The sequence below is a fragment of the Vombatus ursinus genome, unplaced genomic scaffold, assembly GCF_900497805.2.
Source record: "Vombatus ursinus unplaced genomic scaffold, bare-nosed wombat genome assembly UNPS02014778.1, whole genome shotgun sequence".
NCBI classification, from domain to species: domain Eukaryota; kingdom Metazoa; phylum Chordata; class Mammalia; order Diprotodontia; family Vombatidae; genus Vombatus; species Vombatus ursinus.
Genome location: NW_020954556.1, coordinates 52,072,139 through 52,083,472, shown reverse-complemented (window position 1 = coordinate 52,083,472; position 11,334 = coordinate 52,072,139). Strand labels below are relative to the sequence as shown.

Genomic DNA, 11,334 nt, shown 5'->3' with positions numbered 1-11,334 from the left:
CAACTGGGCAAAGAAATACATTTCACTCAATAGAACAGTAGAAGGGAAAGAGAAGAAGGGAGAAAGGAGAATCAGAGGGAGGATACACTACCTTCCTTTATCCTTGTTTAGTCCTTTATGATTGTTTATTCCTATTTACCTTTTTATGCTTCTCTTAACTCCTGTGTTTAAACTTCAGTGTTTCTACACACCTCTGGTGTTTTCATCAGGAATGCTTGGAAATCCTCTAGTTCATTAAAATCTATTGTTTCCATTGAGGATTGTTTTCAGTTTTGCTGGGCAAATAATCATTGTCTATAAGCCTGTATTCTTTACCTTCCAGAACATCATATTCTAAGCTCTCTGCTTCTTTATAAAGGTGGCTCCTAAATGATCTGTGATCCTGACTGTGGCTCCTCAGTACTTGAATTATTTCTTTCTGGCTGCTTGAAATATTTTTTCTTAATATGAAAGTTCTGGATTTTTGCCATGATGTTCCCGGGAATTTTCACTTGGGGGTTTCTTTCTATTTTCACTCTTCCCTCTGGTTCTAAGAAAGCTGAGCAGTTTTCTTTTAAGATTTTCTTTTCTTTTCTTTTTTGGTGAAGCAATCAGGGTTAAGTGACTTGCCCAGGGTCACACAGCTAGTAAGTGTTAAGTGTCTGAGGCTGGATTTGAACTCAGGTCCTCCTAACTCCAAGGTCAGAGCTCTATTCACTGTGCCACCTAGCTGCCCATAAGATTTCTTGAAATAGGATGTCTGGATTCTTTTTTTGGTCATGATGTTCAGGTGGTCAGTGATTATTAAATTTTTTCTCCTTCTATTTTCCAGGTCAGTTGTTTTTGCTACCTTATATTTTCTTTCTTTTTCTTTTTTTTTTTAGCCTTTTGGCTTTGTTTTAGTTGGTTTTTATTTTATTGTTTCAAGGACTCATTGGGCTTCATTTCAGTCCATTCTAATTTTCAAGTAGTTTGTTGCTTGGGCTTCCTTTTGTAACTGTTAATTCACTTTCCAGTTCTTTTCCCCATAACTTCATTTCCTTTCCAATTTTTCCCTCTAGACCTCTCATTTCATTGATAAAAGCATTTTAAACTCTAAAAAAACCCCTCTTGTTTCATGGCTTCTGGTCTCTGCCAAAGCTGTGTTTTTCTTTGAAGCTTTGTTAGTAAATGTTTTGGAGTCACTCTCTTTTGTGTTTGTATCTTGAGCACCCCTATCACCTCGAGGGATTCTTTTTTTGCTTTCTTATTCTTCCAGCCGACTTTCTGACTTTGGACTTCATGTCAGGACTAGGTTCTACGGACTTCTGGAGGGAAAATCTGGGCTGGTCTTTTTGCTGTTTGCTTGGGGTATTGAGTATCGTGTTATTTCAGGTTCTAAGGGACAACTCAGGCTTGGGACTTGCAGGCCTTCAATGTTGCCAAAGTGATCTGATTCATAGCAAAGTCTGATGACTACCTCTCTGGTATGAACTGCAAGCTCCTGACCTGGGTTTGTGTCTAAGCAGAAGTAGACTACTTTTGGATTTAGCCGCTGTCGGTCACTAGAGGTTCTGCTGGCTCATAGTAATAGAACTGCAGTCTCTTCTTTGGATTGGGATTCCTGCCCTGATTGTTTCTCTGCAAATTTCAGACTGGGTTAGAAGCTAGAACTGAGACTTTAGTCTGCTCCTGGGATGAAAGCCACATAGCTGCTGCTTTCTTCTAAAGTTGTTCATCCTAGGGCCTGGGGTCACGCCTTACCCAGGAACTGATACCTGCCACTGCTGGACATACGGCCCCTCCCCAGTCTGATCTAGATCTGTGACTCAGAACTGGGGAGTGGGCAGCAATGTTGCCAGTCGTCCCTCGTTGTCGTGGTGCCGTGGTATGGGTCTGGGACCTTCTCTCGGCCTGGTGCCTCTCTCTACTTTGGGGTGCTCTGTACCATCTCTCCTAGCCAGACCTAGCCTTAGTGAATACAGACTTCATTCTCTGTTTCCCTATACTATGACTCAGTGTGACTTTTTCTTGGATTTCCCCATGAGAATTTGGTCTGATGCATTTTCTAGATCTATCTAGAGGAGCTTTTTTAGGAGGGGGAAGGTCAAGGGGAAGGAGATCACTGTACTGATTCCTGTTACTCCGTGATCTTGGCTCTGCCTCCAGAGCTTACGTTCTAATGCGGAAAGACAACAAATAAAAAGAGGAAGTCTGGAGTGAAACCTAGAAAAGACTAAGACTTGGCTGGCCTGGGCTCTTTAAATGAAGATTCTGGGAGAAGCCATCCCATCAGAGGGAGAGGCAGGGGTGGAGGGTACCTCCAGTATGTGGATTCCAGAGCTGGAGTGAGGAATAGGTCATAGCTTTTTAGAACTTTCCTCTACTGTTTGATGTCTCCTGTCTCATAGAGCTCTCACATAGCTGGAAATGAGGATTGGAGTCACAGAATCACAGAATTTTAGAGTTGGAAAGGACCTTAGCTGAAATCTAGTCCAATTCATGACTGAAAAACAACACCTAACATAAGACAACTAAGAGGGATCATCTGGTTTCTCCTTGACGACTTCCAGTAAGGGGGAACCTGCTATTTCCTGATATAGACCATTTCACTTACAGATAGCTCTAATTGATAGGAAGTTTTTTCCTGAAACCGAGACTAAATTTGCTTCTTTGCAACCATCGCTCCTGGTTCTAGGGCCAAGCAGAGCAAATATAGTCCTTCTTCCATGTAATAGCTCTTCAAATACTTGAATTCACTTATCATGTCCTCTCTGAATCTCCTCTTCTCCAACAGGGAGGGAGTGGAGTTCGCTTTGTTCTATTTCTATAGCACCAAACCCCCGTGATCTGACATATGCCTCAGGGAGATGGAGGGAGAGGAGTGGACCAGAACTTCAGACACAGAATAGTCAAAAAGATTTGAGTTTGAATACTGCCTTAGATGCTTCACTAATTCTATGACCCTGGAAACTTCTGAGCCTCAAAATGCCTCATTTGTAAAACAACAGTAATGCTAGTACCTTCTGTCCAGGATTATGTTGAAGATCAAATGCTATAATATGAATATAAAGTGCTTTGCAAACCTTTAAGCACTTTTCCTGTAGTGGTTTCTTCCACATAATTCTTTTCTTCTTTAATCCAACTCTTAGTTTCTTGAGGATAGGAATCTAATCTTTTCCTTCTCTTGTCTCCACAAATGACTGCTTACAAGGCAGATGTTAAATACCTACTGGTAGAATTAAATTGATTCCAACAAAAATATTCCACTATGTTCACACTACCCAAGGCCTTATTAGAGAGCCAGCCTAGTCTAGGTATGACAGTAAGGAGGCCAAGAATTTGGGAAGAAGGTGGGGGAAAACCCAGCCAGAACATGTCTTCTTCATTCCCTGAAGCACCCTGAGGATGAGCTAAGTTGGAGGTGAAAGTAACTTCTTGTCTAGACATTAGAATCAAGAAGGCAATTTTCAATAGTAGGAGAGTCCTTAGACTAGGGAAGGGATAATATAAACAAAACCTCAGGGAGTAGTTGTTTCTGGATTGTGTTTTAGATTTATGTCTCCATGGCACTAAAGATGCACCACATAATATACAATTCCCTTGAGTTTGGTTAAAAAAAAGCCTTTTCAATTTTATTAAATCAAAATGATGTGTTTTATCTTTTGTGATCTCCTTTATCTCTCATTTGGTTAAAAATTTTCCCCCTAGCCATAGTAATGAAAAGTATCTAAAGTGGTTCTTCTCTGATTATTTTATGGTATAACCTTTTACATTCAAGTCTCATGTCCATTTTGAGCTTATTGTTGCATATGGTGTAGGATGTGGGTCTAAACCTAATTTCTGCCAAACTGCTTCCCAATTTTTCAGCACTTTAGACACAGAATAGTCAAAAAGCAGTGCTTGTCACATATGGAGTTCTTCCCAAGTAGTTTATATTGGTGAATGTTGAACACTGGGTTATGGAGTTAGATTGTTTCAAATGCTTGTTTATGTAGTCTATTTCACTTATCTACTTTCCTATTTTTTTAACCAGTATCAAATAATTTTAACAATTACTGCTTTAAAATATAATTGATTCTAGAAGCAGTATTCAGTTTTTTTTTTTCCCCGTTATTCCTCAGAGATTGGTTTTCAAGATATCCCAAAGAGGGAAAAATAGCAAAAGAAGGGAATTTTAAAAAATCATGGATAGTATTACTCCCCCCTGAAAAAAAAAATGGTGACCTAGAAGATTTCAACAGACCTTTTAATCTATTTTTTCACCGCTATAAAATCTTTATAGGGATAGTCTATGAACATATTGAAGACATCCTTGATTAAAATATGAGAAGGGAACTGTATCATTTTGCAAATGATTCCCTATAACAGATAACAACAACTTCCACACAATTACTGAAAGGTGTAAAGCCTGAAAAATACTGCTTAGTGGTTGCAGAATAAAAGCACTTGACATGATAGGGCAAAGTACAGCTTTGAGGCTCTCTAGGAAAGCACCTCCTATGCACGGGTTGAGATTATTCAAGATTCCATAATAGATGTAACAACAAAGATAACTTTGTTCCATAATCCTCTGTCAGTATCAAGAGAGTCATAAAACAGGGAGATGTATGCTCACCAAAGGTGTTTATCTATGTAATGGTCTCCTACACAGAGTCCATACGGAAATGGGTCAATCATGTAGGGAGTACTATGGATAACAGATGGACAGTTTTGAGCACTGCTCTGATATATGTGAAGTGTTAAAAGATCTAGAAAGGTTTCAGTGTGTTTAGGAGGTCCTTTTTAGAATGTTTTTGGGAATATAAAAAGGGCTGCCATTGCAAGACTTGGGTTGCAGATCCGTTGAAGTATCAACCTAAGTGTGTCTGTGGTGTTTTATTTGTCTCTGTGGGTCTTTGAGATGTCCCATGATGCAGTTGCTGTTATAAACCCTGTTACATGGGATGGAAAAACCAAGTCCAACCTTCAAGTGGTATATTCTTCTGAACATAGATGGCACCAGTAGCATTACCCACATATGGGTGGTCTGCAGGAGCTCTCCGGGGGCCTCGGGCCTGCACTAGAAGTAATGGCCACCAGATGGCAATAATGCTCTGTTATGAAGTACAGTCCAAATGGTGTGGTCCATGTGGATTTTAGAGCTGGAAAGGATAATCTTGTAGATTTAGAATCATTGCTATAGAGCTCGAAGGTACTTCAGAAGACTTTTAGTTCAACCCCTTCATTGTATAGAAGAGAAAACCGGGCACAGGGAGGTTCAGTCACTTGCTTAAGCTACAGACCCAGGTCTTCTGAAGGCCAGTCCAGTGCTCCATTCACTTTTGTGGTGGGACCCTATCAAGCCTCAGGCTCCCTGATTATGCTACACATGACTCACCTCTTCTAGACTCTTCTTTGCTGAATTTAAGCTTCTCTTCTAGTTTGAAAAAAAGAAATGGATCCTTTCATTCTGGAGTTCTGCTTAAAAAACAACAACAACAACAACAACAAAAAAAAAAACCAAAACTCAAACCAACCAACCAACCAACCCAAACCCCAAAGCTAAGCTTTCTTGGGCAGCAGGGTAGCACATATAATGCTCTGGCCCTATCATGAAGGACCTAGGTTGGACCTGCTTTGCGTCTGCTTCCTATCAGGTTTGTGGGGACTCTCAGACATGAGTCCCCTCTCCTGCATGGTTTCCTCCCCTGATGCTAGGGAGATTTCCTCCCAGTCCTCATTTTTCCTTTTCTTCCTTTAGAGAGTTTACTTCAAGGGACCACACTTTTCATTTTTTGCTCACTTTATGACCATTTAAACTTTAACTTAAACAACAGAACACAATAGCAAGCTTTTAAGATACAGAGACCAGCTTCCCCAAAGAGACTATTGAAAATGCTTGATTAACTCCACAAACTCAGAGTGTCCATGGAAAACACTCTCCATTCCCATGGCCTTGAGTTTCAGTTGCTCTTTGCTGAGAGGTTCAGGATGTGTTTGGGACTGGATCCAACATCCTTCTGATGTCCTCCACACTAATGCCATTGGCACAGCCAGGCTAGGCCAGCATATGTCCTGTGCTCTGGAAACTTTGAGAGGAATTAAAGAGTGCTGGTATAGAGGGGAAAGGGAATTGTTGCCCCTTCTGCCCTCTCCCTCAAACCCAGATATATACATGAAATCCCAGACATGCCCAGCTATAACACATATTCAGCACAGAGACATACATGGACAAGCATGAATACTTACACATAGACAGTTATATTCAGATGTCCCTAATGAAACTTTGGCTCTCTGGCTCGGTTTCACTCCATTTTGTTTCTTTCTTTGTCTGGCTGGAAAAACGTGTGCTCCCATGGGGTAGTGGGGGTGGGGAAGGAGGAAGGGACGGAGTTCCATGCTCCTAAGATGTTTTGTGGTTAGAAGATTCAAACCAACTTCAGGAAACTTGCTTAGCATGCATTGTTGAGTACCTAGGAGAAAGTAAGAATTGTACTCATAGGATATCGCATCCAGTTCTCAGGGAGGAGAGACAGTGGATTCACCTTTGGTATCTCCAAATAAAGTCACAGTTTCTAGGAGGAGCTGTGAAAATCTTGTTTTCTTGCACATGAAAAATCGTTCAGTTGAATATCCATGTATAAAAAGAAATGTGGAAGCATATGTGAGGGTGGGGTTTATTTCCACCACAATTAATCGCAGAAGGCTCAGACATCTCAAATCAATCAAAAGTAAATTAGATACGAATAAACTGACAGTCAATTTGAAAGAGTCATAAGGGTTTTGAGTCAATGTAAAAGACAGATAATGCTGTACGGAAAATATCTTGGGATTGGTTGAAGATTGTCACACCTGTTGGGCTACATGTTAAACAGAAAGCTAGTTCAGGGCTAGGTAGTGGGGTGAGAAAGGATTCCAAATTTAGGAGGGTTTCCAGGACCCTGATAGGGAATAGCTCATGAAAACAGAAGATGGTGCTTCCCCGTTCATGTCTCATTTTCCATCGAGCATATTATCAGAGAGATCAGAGTAGTAGTGGATTACTCATCCAACCGAGAGTAGAGACAGACAAACAAAAAGTCTCCTGAAAAAAGGTAATCCAGTATCCAGAGACAAATTTGATCAGGTTACAACATTAGGAACGTTGAAAGGTTGGAAGACTTGTGCACTGGAGCCAGTGACAGTATCTCCAAGGAAGCGGGGGATGATTGCAGTGTCTGCATTGGAAGCTGTCAGACATATTGAGAATAAATTAGGCACACTGAGGAAAAGAAGCTCTCCAAGGGCACGGCCCATCAGAGAACTGCACCTTTGGGGAATTTCGTGAGGACTCCACAAAGAGACGAAAGGACTTTAAGTAACCAGGAGCTACAGTTCAGCCCACTCTCCCCCAAAACCTTGTGTGTACAAGGGACAAATGTGCCTCATACACCTGGGGGAATAATTATCAAACAACTATCTTTGCTATGTCTGTTTAGTAAATCCCTTTCTAAAAGCTAATTAAGTCTGACTGATAATTGATAAGATATATACTGGTGGGGGCTCGTGAGAAGTAGTCAATCACCCTCTGGGGACATATGCTACCAATGTAAGTAGGAGTTGGAGAAGTAGTACAAGAAGGGATGTGATGTATGTGTGTACATATAAATATATATATATACACATATACACACATATATATGTATATACACATATGTGTTTTTATGTATATGTATACACACTTTTTTTTTTACATGAGCACACATACTACCACTTGTGAGCTCACTTCTGGGTGTGTTCTTCATGGCTGAACAGAATTGTATTAGCTAGAAAAGTCATGGCCCTGGAGAAGAGATGAGGGAGTGCATCTCCTTTTCATTAGAGAAGTTGGTTCCTATGAATGAGGAGTGCTGTGCATATTGTCAGACACGGTTGATGTCAGGTGTTTTCTTTCCAGTTTGTTTTTGGCTAATGGTTTTTGTTATTGTTAGAAGAGAAGCCTCATCAGGGAGGGAAGAGGAGTGTATTGAGAAATTTCTGTGATAGAAAAATGGAAGACATCAACATGTCTGGGGCACCCCCCCATACAGAGGCCCCTCAGAAAATCTCCCTCAAATTTGTGACACTTAGTACCACAGTATCCTCTCAAAGCTGTAGCTCATGAGCTATGTTGGCTTTTATGAGCCAGCTAGAGGACCCATTAGTCTGAAATAAAAGACATTTAATCAAACAGCATAGCAAATAAAATAACAAGAAAAGATCCTTGCCACACAAACACACATGAAGCACTATCTCCCATGGTTTACCGTACTTCCAGAGGGGAAGAGTCACATACATAGGGAACAACATGTGTGTATCCAGGGAACATAAGTGAAGGGGCACTTGCATCCAGGGAGCCAGGGCCCAAATGTGGAAAGCAAATACAACTTAGGCAACTAACACTTTTGGTGCCGCAGAGCTGCTGAAGGCCCCTGGCGATGTCAACCTGCTGCTGTTTGCTGGGTGTTCTGTCTCAGCTTCTCCTGGGTACCGCATCATGGCTTTCACTGGCCTAGCATGATAGCAGAGATGGATTTGCCAAGCCTTAGATCTTCAGGGCCTTCTACTTAAAAGTAATGGCTGGAATAGCCTGTACCCGATGAAGGTCAGTGTTTTTTTTGTTGTTGTTCGTCATTTCAGTTTTGTCTGACTCTTTGTGACCCCATTTGGGGTTTTCTTGGCAAAGATACTGAAGTGGTTTGCCCTTTACTTCTCCAGCTCATTTTACAGATGAATAAGCTGAGACAAACAGGAGATAAGTGACTTGCCCAGGGTCACACAGCTAGTAAGTGTCTGAAGCCACATTTGAACTCAGGCCTTCCTGATTCCAGGTCATGTGCTCTATTCATTGCACCAAACACCTGTCCAGAGTTTAGGAAGGGGTATAAGCAATTATACCCAACCAGAGTAACCCAGAAAAACCAGTAGAATAGCCCCAGGCTATGATTAAGTCAGTTCTTTTACTGCCTTTGTCTGGTCTCAAACAACTTAGAGTTGAGAAATTCCTTGTAACTCCTATTTCAACCAATTATGAGTCTGTAGTCTCAAACTCTATTTCTACAACATTGCCAAAAAAACCAAAACTCAAAACAAATCAACTAAACAAATGAATAGAAGACCCTCTGGAGCTTGGGGGGTGGGGTAGCAAAGGGGCTAAGCTCCTTTCACACTCTTTTTAACTGGCATGCAAATGAAGTTAGGGCAAAACAAAAGCCCAAGTAAAATACCTGAGCTGAGTTCCTTCCTTTAGGCTGCAGATCTGCCAGCAAAAAAACAGGGACCTTCTTTTGTATCCACAAAAGTGAGATTGGAAGAAAATCACCTAGTCCAATGCTTAATTTCTTAACTGTTTTAGGAGCTACTGTTTCCTAGCCTAGATTAGTCATGATTCTTCTGAGGCTGGGGATATCTAGCTCCTTTATGGGCCCCAGAAGAGAAAGGTGTCTTCTGTCCTAGAAGAAGCTCAGGCTGATTTTGGAGTCTAAGATTGCTGAACTATGTTGAGCTCATTTCCCTGTTTAACAATTCCCTGTTTACTCTCATCCAATTAGGAAGCCTCCGATGGTATGATAGTTTGTGGGCACTCTGCCTACATTCCTTTATAAACACTTATCTAACCAGATGGTCCCCTTTCTTAGGCAATGGCTTGTATGTAGAAATACAATTGGCAGTGTTCCTACCACCTCAAAAAACCTCCATAATAATTCAGTTCCATCATAGATGACCCCCAGAGTTCAGTGAGTTTGCACAGTTTTTGATCACAAGGAATATATAGGCTCATGTTCCTTAAGCAGGCAGCTAGGGATATAATGAATAAAGCAATGTGCCTGGAGTCAGGAAGACCTCAGTTCAAATCCAGTCTTATACGCTTACTAGCTATGTGACTCTGAGCAAGTTACTTAATCTTTGCTTGCCTCAGTTTTCTCACCCGTAAAAAGGGGATTGTTGTTCAGTCATTTCCATCATGTCCAACTCTTTGGGACCCCATTTGTGGTTTTCGTGGCAAAGCTACTGGAGTGCTTTGCCATTTCCTTCTCCAGCTCATTTTACAGATGAGGAAACTGAGGCAAACAGGGCTAAATGACTTGCTCAGGGTCACACAGCTACTTGAGGTCAGATTTGAACTCAGGTCTTCCCGACTCCAGACTTAGTATTCTAATGAGGAATCCAGGATGATTCCTAGGTTGTGAACCTGAGAGACTGGGAGGATGGTGTTGCCATCTAAGGTAATAAAGAAGGTAGGAAGCGAGAGGAGTTAGTGGGAAAGATGAGTTCTATTTTGTTTATATTGGGTTTAAGATGTCTCCTGGACATCCAGTTCAAGATGTCTGAAAGGCCATTGGAGATGGGAGTTTGCAAATCAGCAGAAAGATTGGGGCAGGAGAGGTAGATTTAAAGATAGTCAGCAGAGAGATGGTAATTAAATCCATGGGAGCTAATGAGACCTCCAAGTGAAGTAGTGTAGAGGGAGAAGAGAGGAGGGCCCAGGATAGAACCTTGAGGGACACCTATGGTTGGAGGGTGTGATCCAGAAGAGGATCCAGAAAAGGAGTGGTCAGGTGGATAGGAGAAAAACCTACAGGAGATAGTGGTGTCCCAAAAACCTAGAGAGAAGAGAGTATCAAGGAAGAGAGAATGGTCAACAGTGGCAAAGAGAGAGGTTGAGGAGAATGAAAGAACACATAAATAATGAAACCCTTGGCCTTAGATAACTATAATGCAATTGCACAAAGTATGGGTAACAAATAAAGTAAATAGAGATCCTAACCTAAGAAGGCCAACTTGACTTCAAGAGTATCCCTGAAGCTTGGTAGAATGGGACTCATGACTGGTATGATATATAACTGTGGGAAGATATACTTTATCCAGATGGAACAGAAAAAGGAAAAGGAACAGTAGAGTATCATTTTATGCTGATGATATACTTACGTGAAGAAGTCTAGGAGTCAGAACATGGGCAGTGGTAGTGGGGAGCATGGAGAAGAGTATTTAGATGAGGATCAATACCGAGATTGTCAAGACAGTTTTTACCATATACCACTTGGTCAGAAGGAAGAAATGGAGGAGGAATTTGGGAAATGTCACAAACCTGGCTTTGAGGTATGATATAGAAGTGGTGGGGAACATCAATCATAAGCATCTAATAGAGTATCCTTCTCTTTCCTTTTCCCTTTTCCTTTCCCTTTCCCTTCCCTTCCTTTCCCTTTCTTATCTCTCTCTATCTGTCTCTGTGTCTCTTTGTCTCTGTTTCTGTCTCTCTGTGTCTCTTGGCTGTCTCTATCTGTCTCCCTCCCTCTCCTTCCAGCCTATGAGACAATCTTCTTCAGAAAGTGACAAAGAGGAACTTTTATTTTCAATCTAATTCTAACCAACAAG

At 41.3% G+C, this 11,334-nt stretch overlaps 1 long non-coding RNA gene across 1 annotated transcript; it reads right to left on the bottom strand.

Annotated features, from left to right (window-relative positions):
* Positions 1 to 5,807: 5,807 nt before the first annotated feature.
* LOC114045540 lies at positions 5,808 to 9,405 on the bottom strand. The gene is made up of 3 exons (XR_003569383.1): positions 9,186 to 9,405; positions 6,190 to 6,413; positions 5,808 to 6,029 (listed from the first exon to the last, which is right to left on the bottom strand). It is a non-coding gene; the product is annotated as an uncharacterized LOC114045540 (long non-coding RNA).
* Between the last annotated feature and the right edge of the window lie 1,929 nt (positions 9,406 to 11,334).